At 42.5% G+C, this 12,248-nt stretch overlaps 1 long non-coding RNA gene across 1 annotated transcript in view; it reads right to left on the bottom strand.

The window, feature by feature from the left end:
* LOC146020436 (uncharacterized) overlaps positions 1 to 12,248 on the bottom strand; it is a 32,747-nt gene that overhangs the window by 4,694 nt on the left and 15,805 nt on the right. Inside the window, exon 2 of the long non-coding RNA XR_014450789.1 lies at positions 11,823 to 11,904. This is a non-coding gene — a long non-coding RNA (uncharacterized LOC146020436). The remainder of the gene's footprint in view (positions 1 to 11,822; positions 11,905 to 12,248) is intronic.

Here is a 12,248-nt window from a genome sequence, read left to right as displayed (position 1 = left end):
TTGACACTGTCCCACATTGCAGGCTGCTAAATAAACTTGAAAGTGTGGGATTGGATTATAAAGGGAAAGTATGCCTTTTTGCAGATGACACAAAGATATGCAACAGAGTAGACACACCAGGAGGGGTAAATCAAATGACTGATGATCTAAGTAAACTTGAGAATTGGTCAAGAGCATGGCAACTACAGTTTAATGCTAAAAAATACAAAATTATGCACTTGGGACTCAAAAACCCCAAAGGCTCAATATAGAATCAAGGGTACTATAATGGAAACTACTGAGGTTGAAAGAGATCTAGGCAGGAAAGCAATGTAGCAAAGCAAAGAGGAAGGCTAGTCAGATGCTTGGTTGCATAGGGAGAGGAATCAGTAGCAGAAAAAAAAGACGTAATAATGCCACTTTATAGGTCATTGGTACGGCCTCATTTTGGAATACTGTGTGCAGTTCTGGAGACCATATCTTCAGAAGTTCAGGTGAAATGTTAGAAAAAATTACTTCACAGAAAGGTTAGTGGATAAGTGGAATAGCCTCCCATCAGAGGTGGTAGAGGCTTAGACAGTAGAACAATTTAAATAGGCATATGAATATCCTTACAAAGAAAAAAGGATTAAAAAGGGTTGAGATTAACTGAAGGGTTAAAAAAAGAGGGAAGATTAGATGGGCCAAATGCTTCTTATCTGCCGTCAAATTCTATGTTTCTAATAGGGATATATGGCACCCAGCCTGTTGTAAAGATCTCTATATTAAAGAAAGAGACACGTAAATACACAAGAAAAGACACCACAAAACTGAACAAGGGAACAGTAAAGGACAGGACATGATGGGAAAGCTACTGAAGAATGAAGCTTAATGTCATATGTTAAACCTCTGAGCGCGAGCACTATGTGCATGTAAATATCTGTATGTAAAATTGTACCATGCAGATGTGCACAATTAAAGAGAGGTAAATTAGATGTTATCAAGTTGTAGTAAAATATATATTCTCATTCAGTCCTCTTGGCAAGATAACATCCAGGGTCATGATCCACTTGGTTTCCAGCTTTAATAATTTGGCCGATCTATCTCCTCCTAGATGTAGAGGTGGGATGGTGTCAATGATGCGGTACCGTAGTGAGTTCAATGTGTGTTTTGCTTCTACAAAATATCGGGCAACGGGTTGCTCCGAGTTGCCCGTGGCTAGAGCTTTCCGAATCGCTGATCGATGTGCTGTCATTCTTGTTTTAAATTTGCAGTCCGTTTTGCCAATGTAGACAACTCCACATGGGCAGATAATTTGATAGACAACATGCGTGCTGTCACAATTGAATCTATAAAGAAAATCCCTTGGGTTGGTGTGGCTGAGTTGCTTTCGGGGTGGCACACCCTAACATTTATTTAGCACTATTTATTTCCCACTAATATACAGGTTGAGTATCCCGTATCCGAGTATCCGTTATCCGAATTATTCCGAAAACCATACATTCCAGAAAGTGAATAAAAAATTTTTTTTTTGCTAAAAACTCACTGGGGACATTTGTAACAGCACTACTGGTGACATGATATGTAACTGGCACTATATATGTGCAAGAAAATGATTGCTTGGCATTCAAATTCAATATCTGAGATAGTACACAAATTTTGTTTCAGGTTTTGAAACCTTGTTTTTTTAACAAATAAAATATATTTGTGTGTATTTTATGTGGTAATAAAATATATTTGTGTGTATTTTATGTGTTTATACAGCATACATGCAAGATACTTCAAAATACATAATTGAAATATTAAAATATTCCGAAATACGGAATAATCCGTTATCCAAAATTCTCCTGGTCCCGAGCATTTTGGATACGGGATACTCAACCTGTATTATACTTTCTAGCACTTCACTTTTTACCTTTAGCTTCTGCTACTTTCTTATTAATACACCTTTAGCTTAGTTTTTCACTTGTGTGCTGCCCTGGGGTGACTGGCCTATGCCAACCTTTTCGGGGTTCCGCGCCCCAGATTCAAACTTAGTATTAGGGACCCACCAGAAATGAGGCCATCGTGAAGCTGGTTGGTGGGCAAATATTTCTTGGCCAATTAATATACCAAGAGCCTCTATTATTGATTAATAATATGAAGTGTGCATCTGCACCATGTATTTTTCTTTGCAGAACTACAAGTCCCAGCGTGATAGCACCTCATGTATCTTGGGTGTGCATTCTAAGATCCCCCCCCCCCCCACAATTGAATCTATGCCTGATCATGTATTTGCGCCCAGAGTGTGGATGATAGAAACGGTCTCCTGGTAACAAGAATTGGCAAGTTGTACATCCACATTTGCTATTTCCCATTTTGAGTGGCTGTAGAAAAGTTGCTTTGGGTGCTGCTGCTTGATATTTGCTCATATCTGTTTTCATTAATATGTCCTTTAAGTTTGGCCTCTAGTATAACTTGGCATGACTTGAACGTTCTTAAGGCCCAAAGCTGGGTCTGTATTAATGATGGACCAGTATTTTTTAGTTAAGTTATTAATAACTGAAGAGTTGACGTTATATCTGGTCACTCATGGTATTTTTCTATCCTCTAGCTCGCTGTTTGGACGCTTCTAGTTGTTTTCTGGAGTACCCTCTGCTGGTGAATTTATCAATTAGCTCATCAATTTGTTGATGAACGATATTCGGCTCACTATTTATCCGCATGACACGTACCATTTGAGAGTATGGTAACCCTCTTATAAGACTCCTGAAATGACAGCTGGATGCCTGTAGTATTAGATTATGATCTGTAGGTTTTGAGTACAATGTGGGGATGATATGATTATTCCTGTTAATCACTTTGACGTCCAGGAAGTTCACCTTGGATTGACTGAATGTATGTGTAAATTTGATGGGATTATCGCTTTGATTGTGGTCATCTAGGATCTTGGCTAACTTGGTGTCCGGTCCCTTCCATAGGATGAACAAGTAATCTATGAAGCGGCTAAGCAATAGGACATCGTTCATACATTCTTCGTGATTGTAGAATACTGTATCCTCTATGCCATACATAACAATGTTGGCGTAGCTAGGGGCTGCTGAAGACCCCATAGCGCATCCTTGTAGTTGCATTTAGTATTGCTCATTGAATATAAAGAAATTGTTGGTGAGAATCAACTCTAGCATGCTGAGTATAATTTCTCTATGTTCATCCGAAAATGAACTTTTTTGTTGCAAAAATCTACGCGCAATATTCAGCCCAAAGCTGTCTGGGATCGACGTATATAGACTAACCACGTCGATACCCACCAACTAGCCTTCTGTGGGCACTTCAATGATGTCATAAAATTTTGTCAAAAAGGTGCTGGTGTCTTTTAGATAGCTGGGCTCGTTTTGAATTAATGGTTGCAATAAATAATCCACAAATGCAGCTGTTGGCTGAAGCAGTGATCCTCTGGCTGCTATAATTGGTCGGCCTGGCAGAGTCATCATGCTTTTATGTATTTTGGGGGTGGTGTAGAATAAAGGAATGATCGGATATGGCGGCATTAGGATTTTCAAAATGTCCTGTGTAATAAGTCCAGTATGCAGAGCTTGTGGCAGAATGCGCGACAGATTTTTTTTACACTGCATGGTGGGGTCTGTCGGCAATTTGCGGTATACCGTTATATCCTGCAATTGTCTCAGCGCCTCTGCTTTATAATCCTGGAGGTCCTGCAGCACTCAGCCGGCCGTATAACAAGCTGTTTGTTGTTGGCTAGTGTTTTCATAGCCTCCCTTTCAAGATCTGTCAGATTTGGATGCATGGTATGTGGCGGAATGGTTGCAACTTCATCATCCACCATACACATGTATGCCTTAATATTTGCATTCATGGATATCGGCTTAAAGTTGGATTTAGGTTTGAACGGTATAAGTTGTTTAGTGATCGTGGATTCAATGTTGGTTTGCGCCGTGGGTTTAGCTTGAAAGAATTATTTTAATTTTCTTTGAAAGGTTTGTCTTTCGATATTCCACTGCAATTTATCAAATGGTACAGGTGGAATAAAGGATAACCCTTTACTCAGCAGTTTATGTTTGCTGGATGACAATTCATATGATGATAAGTTGAATATTGCGCTTTCGGCTGTTTGGGGGCCTTCCTGCCCTTCCCCTGCCTGCGGGTTTGTTGTCCCCTTCTGGTGTATGCGCGTTTTTGCCGGCGATGGCTGCTTTTAATGTCTACTCCTAAAGGGCCCTTTGCTTTATTCAATCTGTCCCCTGATGAGTTAGCCGAGTCTTCTGAGGTATCGGTATCAAACCGATTTTTCCATTGCCTATTGCGCTTGAAGAACATTTTTTTTGCGTTCGGTGGATTGGACATCCAAAAGCCATCTGTATACTGTATGCCTTTCATAGTCTAGATCAACTTTGACCCGTTTATCTTTTTTTAACTTAATAAGCTCTTTCTTATATTGCGTGATCTGTATTTTTGATTTGCCAAGCCAATCCATTTCATGATCGAGCACGAGCGCAGCTGTATGCGTTTCTTCCAGTGCTGTGATTTTCACTTTTGTCTTTTCTAGTTCTTTAGCTGATTGTTCTATAACAAGAACCAACAAGTCAAGTGAGCACTTATTTAAGATGGCGACCCAGCGCTTACAGAAAGCTGGGTCGTATCGACCGATCGTCGGATAATTGCGGACCCGGAAACCTCTGGGAATTTTCTTACTTTTATAGTAATCTGATAGGGACAAACAATGGAGGTGAAAATCAACCTCCTTTTTTTTTTTAAGCGGAGTAAATTCTCTGTATATATTTTCACATGTTGCTGCTTCTGCTTCATCCTCAATACCTTGATTGAAGACTATAGCTTCCGCTTCAGATTCTGAATAAGTGAACGTATCCCCTATCGGAAATTGCATGTGACCCCAGATTTCTGATCCTCCTTCTGCCTTATTAGCAAGTACTGGTTCCTCAAATTGTAGCAAGGTAGTCCGCTGTGCTGTACTGCACAAATGCTTTTATTTCCACACCCTGTGATAAAAAGTGAATCCAGTCCAGTGCACTTAAAGATAGTGCTACTCCCCTGGAAGCACACAACTGTAAATCCTAGGAAACAATTGCGCCAAAACTTGAGTATTGTTCTTAGATAGGAGTATGGGTGCCCAGACAGGTTCCAACGCTTGCCCAACAATGGTTCCAATGTATACTACCGATGGTCTGGCACTCCCAAAAATAAAATCAATGTGCAGGGTGCCCTCACAGTAGTGGATACTTATAGTTGCAATGGTGTGGCACTCCTGGCTCTAAATAACGATGTTAGAGACCTTGTAACTTCCACATTGTTTCAGTTCTTTATGAACTTTTTTCAAGTGTACAAAGTGTGATAACAATAAAACATACCTTTATAGAAGAATCACCCAGTGTGAGCTCGGCAGGCCGTCCAGTTGTGTTGCTGAAATAGGACGTCACCACACTATGCATGGTGTCTAAGGAGACGTGTGCAACCATCACCATGGGGATAAAGCCACATACAGGTTTAGCGGCTGGCGAATCCGAAATAATGAATACATGCAAAATAAATAACATATAAACAATAATATGTATATGAGTTACATGTAGATAATGCGTAAATATAGTGATTTCTAGCTACAGCCATGGGTAACCACAGGTTGCCATGGCCACGGGGTAGCTGCCTCGCTAATATGGTAATGTATACCCTGCTGCATGTGTGCTAGACTTGACAAGCCGGCGTGAACAGACTGGGGCAGATAACTATGCCTGCTACCAATATAATGTGTGGGCATATGTGTCTGTAATGTAATCCCCTACGAATATATCCAATAGGGATATGTCAGCCAGCCTGTTGTAAAGATCTTTATATTAAAGAAAGAGACACATTAATACACAAGAAAATACTCAAGAAAAGACACCACAAAACAAGAATGAACAAGGGAACAGTAAAGGATAGGACATGATGGGGAAGTTACTGTAGAATGAAGCTCAATATCCTATGTTAAACCTCTGAGCGCGAGCATTATGTGCATGTAAATATCTGTATGGAAAATTGTACCATGCAGATGTGCACAATTAAAAAGAGGTAAATTCGATGGTATCAAGTTGTAGTAAAAGATATAGGGTGACATTTAATAGAATGCGAGTTTTCGCAATTTTTTAAAATCGCACCATATCGCCGCACATCATTTATTTTTTTTTGCGCATTTTTCCCTTGCAATGCGCATATTTAATGAAATGCTAATTAGCGGGGGGGGGAATTGCGATATGGTGCAATTTGTGGCAATTTTAAGTCATGGAAATGTGCGCATTTTCAGTCATGATTTTTGGTAAAAAAAAAAAACGTAAAAAATACGGTGTGGGGGGGCGTGGCTTGACCTGCAGAGAGGAAAGCAGTGACTCTTCTTAGCTCCTGCCCGACCTTTTCAAAAGGCACAACTATTATTGCCTGAATCCCCTTGCCTCCTTCCCACTGGACATCCAGGACGTGGTCTGGTGAGTGCCGTGGAGCCGGGGGACCTGGAAACGGGTCCCTGCAGGTTGTGGCCTTCAAGGTCTGAGAAGCTGAGACCTCGATTAGATAGCCCCGCCCGCTCCTGAGCTCCGTGGCGGGAATCGCGGGCGATCGGGACCGCGAACAGAGCTGGAACCGTCCTTGCCTGGCTGTTGACCTCCCCCTGGGCCCCCTGACGCTACTGGTGGCCTCCCTGCTGCCACTCACCACAAGTGGAGAAGAGCTCGGAGCTCCGATCCCTGCTGCGCACACTCCAGCGGCGGCCATCTAGGAAATCCGGCACAGGAGTTCTGTGTGCTGCGGCGGCTGCTCCTGAGCCTCCTGTCAGAAGGGCTCTCCAGTGCCAAAGGGGGTAAGCCTAAGGAGACACCTGGGGAGGGGTGACTGCTGACAGTGGTGTGCTGGCTGGAGAATTTAGACAGCAGGCAGCCATAACATAGGGTGAGACTCTGGGGGACTAGCAACACTCCCCCTATCTGCGGTGGGGGCATTGCAGTACCTGGAGACATTCACAGACACCATTAGGGATGCTATACTCCCCCCTATTCTGAGGGAAAAAAAAAAAAAAGTATCTTGACCTCTTAATATACACACATCTAACGCTCCACACCTAAAAAACTATAAGGTGTGTAACAAATCGATCAATACACACAGGTCCACTAACTCTCTACAAATATACTGCACTGCTCTCCATCAGAAGCAATACTCCTCCATATACAAGAGCGCCACCTAGAGCTCAAACCCTAAATTGGCATCTTTCACCTAAAAGCATGAAGTGCACTGCCTTTGATGTAAACACTAAAGCTGTCCCTTCCCAGATACGAGATGATTGGACGCTGCTGAGCATGCGTAGGCCTCTTTCTCCCTGGGGGATGTGACCGACGGCCACACATGACGTGAAACACGCACACAAAGCCTGACCTACTGCTCCACTACCTGAACTCTGTATATCAGTCTCGCTCCTCTAGTGCCGCATACCACATGGGTAAACGCGGAAAAAGCATCTCAAAAGTAAATACCCCTAAAAGCTCAAGCTCCATTCCACAGCCTGACTTGCGACACTTTCTGAGGTCTCCCGGACCGCATACGAATCCATTAGACGATACTTCACATCCATCTTCGACCGCTACTCCCTCATCACCGTGCCCCTCCTTACAAGAAGCCAATACAGAAATGGCTGCTGATGAAGTTCCTGACCTTTCTGCTATAATGCTGCTCCTCAATCATTTCTAACAAAACAGGAGCTACCATCAAAAACAGACTTCGAGTTACTGGAGACCCGTCTCCAAGAAACAGTTCGCAACGAGGTAGCGGGCCTTACGGCAAATATGTCAATGTTATCAAACAGACTAACTCTATTGGAAGAAAATAAGGATACGCTGACAGATGAACTGCATGCCCTAAGAGACAAAGTACGGCTCCAAGCCACAGGGATGATAACCTTACAACAACAAATGGACGATTTGGACAACAGAGGGCGTAGAAACAACTTGAGAGTCCGAGGTATCCCAGAAGACATCTCAACCCAGAATCTGATCGATGTCCTGACAAAGATTTTTAATGAAATCCTGGAAAACGACCCAAGCTCAAGTATTACATTTGACAGAGCGCACAGAGCGTTGAAACCTCGAGGAGATCCTTCGGCAAAGCCCAGATGATATGCAGACTTCACTACTACTCTCAAAAGGACGAAATACTGCGCAAACTCCGCAGCCTAGATGAAGTGGACTTTTAACGGTAACAAAATTCAAGTATTTCAAGATCTATCATGGCGCACCCTACAGCTACGCCGCCTACTTAGGCCTTTGACAGAAGCTTTGCGCTCAAAAGATAGGAAATACAAATGGCTGTTTCCTTTTGGCCTACAATCAACCCTTAATGGCAAATCTGCAATTTTCCGGGACTGCCCCGATTTAGACAACTTTTGCACAGTATTAGATATCCCCGCTCCAGATCTACCCAACTGGGATGAAACCTACTTAGTCCCTCCACCTCCCAGATCTGATCCCACCGAGAGGGGCTTCCAACCAACCCGCGGTTCCAGACGTCAGCAGAGGAAAAGACTTCAAAACGAATCACAAGATGTGACTTGACTTTCTTTACAACCAGGTTTTTCTTTTCTTACTCTTATTGTGATTGTCTGATTATACGTTCATGACTTACCCTTCTCACCTAGTGAGCTTTGGTATTTATATGCCATATCGTTAAAGGTGACATCGACAATGATTAGTTGGTTATAGTACTGAAACGCACCCATTGTAATCCCTTACTGTCATAGCCAAGGTTGACGTTATCAAGGTGCTAATCGAGGAGATGAATGATTACTCAACCCGGTTTTCTGCAGAGTTCAGATACGTCGTTCACACCACTGGTTGGGTGAACGAACTGTACTGATGGTTCTAACTTCAAAATTGGTCAGACTGTTAGCCTGATTGATTATCTTATAGTATATTCCTATTAGTTTAATACCTGTTATTCTTCTTTTCTCACAGATAAGATATTAATATGTTTCTAATACACTGATGCTTGTACTTTAGATTCTTAGTGTTTCTTTATAGGTGTGGTCGTTGGCACTATTCCCCCAGTGCCCCAATACCGCAAACAGTTTTCCTGAGCTTGTGGAGACATCCCATTGTCCTCCACATGCATCTTAGGAGCGGTATTTTTCGAGATATGTTTTTTATTGTCTTGTTACTCACTTTCTCTTTTCCTGTCTTTCTCCCCCCCTCTCTTATCCTTCCTTCCCCCTCTGCCCCCCCCTCTTACCCCACCCTACCACCTCATCACCGGGAACCTCTCCTACAACTCACATTACTAGTCACGCTGTGCTTAAACCTTAATCTAGAGCTCTGGCCCACAGGAGAGAACTACCCTCCCTCCTGACCCTCCCTATGATGACTCCGACTCTTAAAATTATATCTATCAACGCTAAGGGCTTCAATGTCCCGGAAAAAAGATCCAGACTCCTAAGAGAGCTTAGAAAGGACAGAGCTGACGTTGCCTTTATCCAGGAAACCCATTTCCAAGACGGTAGAGCACCATCTTTACGCAACCGAGACTATACAGACTCATATTACAGCAACAATAGCTTGGGTAGGACACTGGGAGTGGCAATACTTTTTCATCGTAAACTTTCTCCATCTAATGTAGAAACCAATGTTTTAGCTGAAGGTCGGGGATTGTTAATTAAATGTAAAATATCCCATCAAATTTTTACATTTGTAAACTTATATGCTCCAAACTCTAATCAACATTCCTTTATCGATAATATGCTCAACCAGATATACGCCCTGAAAGCGGGGGTTATGATTGTTGGGGGAGACTTAAACTGGCTAATACATCCATCACTAGATTCATCCTCCTCCCACTCAAATCGCCCAGACAAATGGCATCGAAAAATTTGCAGAGCCTTACACGAACACCAACTAGTCGATGCATGGAGGTTACGTCACCCAACAGATCGTGACTACACCTTCTACTCACACCCTCATGATACTTACACAAGGATAGACTACCTCTTAATGGAGCACCAGCACCTACATATGTTAGTTGATGTGGAAATCGGTCATATTACGTGGTCAGACCATGCCCCCGTTCTTCTTACCGTTAAGTTTTCTCAAAGCCAACCCACTTTCCGCACATGGCGATTAAATTAACTTCTTCTTCAAGACCCATATTGTACCGACCAACTAAAACAATGTATCGATGAATATATTAAGCTTAATGACTCCCCTGACACCTCAGCTGTTACATTATGGGAAGCGCACAAGTGTGTCATTAGAGGGAAATTAATCCAACTCGGCTCATATATCAAAAAACAAAAAGAGGATGAAAAAAAAAGGTTGTTGCAAAAGATTCATAATTTAGAAACCGAACATAAATCCTCCTTAGCCCAGGATGTATTCCAAGAACTTACTGAGACCAGACACACCCTTAACAAACTCATGTCAGACAAAATCAAATTGGACTACACTAAATGTAGAAGCCGCTTTTTCCAGTGGGGCAACAAACCTAGCAAAATGCTGGCAAGAGCCCTGAGGACGCAAAGGGCCTCCATGCATATTCAGGACATTGTAGATGACTGCGGACAGAAATGCCACTTGACATCTGACATTACAAAGGCTTTCCAGACCTATTACTCCAAACTCTACAACCTGATGGATGGCCCTCCTCCAGGAGTCCAAACCAAACAACTGATGACGCACTACTGACTTACCTTAGGGACTTGGATCTTCCAAAGATTTCGGAAGATGAGGCAAACCACCTAGACAGGCCTTTCACTCAAGAGGAGCTGAATGAGGCGATTAGGCTCACGCCATCAGGGAAAAGCCCAGGGCCGGATGGCCATCCGATCTCATATGACAAAACCTTTAGTGAGTCTTTGTCGCCTATTATGCTCCAAGCCTTTAATGCCATAACCGATAAAACGCCTTTCTCGGCCCAGTCACTAGAAGCCTATATTACTGTTATCCCTAAAGAAGATAAAGATCCTTCCCTTTGCCCCAGCTATAGACCCATCTCCCTTCTAAATGTAGACTTAAAATGATATGCCAAATTAATCTCCAACAGACTGAAGCTACTACTACCAGATCTAATTCATACTGACCAGGTGGGGTTTGTGTTGGGTCGGGAAGCCCGTGACAACACCACCAAGATGTTAAACTTAATCCATCAGTCAACCCAGTCCCCCGCTCATACAATGCTATTATCTACCAACGCCGAGAAGGCGTTCGACCGAGTAAATTGGAAATTTATGAGAAGCCTACTAGAACACATAGGTTTAAAGCCCATCTCCCTACATAGGATATTGGCACTCTACAGTAATCCCACTGCTAGAGTTAAGGTCAATGGAAGCCTTTCAGATCCAGTTATTATCTCGAATGGAACACGTCAAGGCTGCCCACTGTCCCCCTTGATTTTTGTTTTATGCATGGAGGCCCTAGCAAGATCCATACGCGCAAACCCTAACATTACAGGTTTGCAGATAGCTGACACAGAATACAAGTTAGCATTATTTGCGGACGACCTATTAGCAATTATTACCAACCCAAAGATCTCCCTGCTAAATCTTATGAAGGAGTTCAAAGTCTTTGGAGACCTATCCTACTTTAAAATCAATTATAATAAATCGATCGCTCTCAATCTCACCATCCCCTCAGATACGCACACCCATCTACAACAGACATTCCCCTTTAGATGGCACCTCACATACATCAAGTATCTAGGGGTTTTCCTCCCGAAACACCTTACATCAGTATGCTCTCTAAACTTTACTCCGCCAATAACCAAACTCCGACAAGAACTTTCCTCATGGTCCTCCAAAGGCATATCATGGTTAGGGAGGATCAATGTAATTAAAATGAATGTTTTACCCCGCATCCTTTATCTGCTACAGGCATTGCCGGTTCATATCCCTAGGGGCTGGTTTGTAGTACTTCCCACTTGGCTAGAATTCTGTGAAACAGACAAATACAAAAGTATTATTAACAAACCTCAACCCCCGTCCTGTGCCCAAGCACACTAGGAAAAAAAAAAAAAAAAAAAACAGCGCAATCACCACTAGCAGATCCTGTTGGTTCCCACACCCGACCTATCCCTCCCATCCTTTCCTTCTCTTTCTTTCTTTCTTTCCCCCCCTCTCTTTTCTTCACAATATATTGCTGAGATGTATTTTCTGTTAAACCTGCTCACAACAAGTTTATTCTTAAAACGTTCACTGCTAATTATATTCAAATGTAATGTTATCTCCTATGTCACATTTTTGTTTTATACCTGATTACAATACTTTTTCTTATGTA

Source organism: Crinia signifera, chromosome 7, assembly GCF_055691185.1.
Source record: "Crinia signifera chromosome 7, ASM5569118v1, whole genome shotgun sequence".
NCBI classification, from domain to species: Eukaryota; Metazoa; Chordata; class Amphibia; order Anura; family Myobatrachidae; genus Crinia; species Crinia signifera.
The sequence above is the reverse complement of the archived record's forward strand: the minus strand, read 5'-3'. Positions and strand labels throughout refer to the sequence as shown.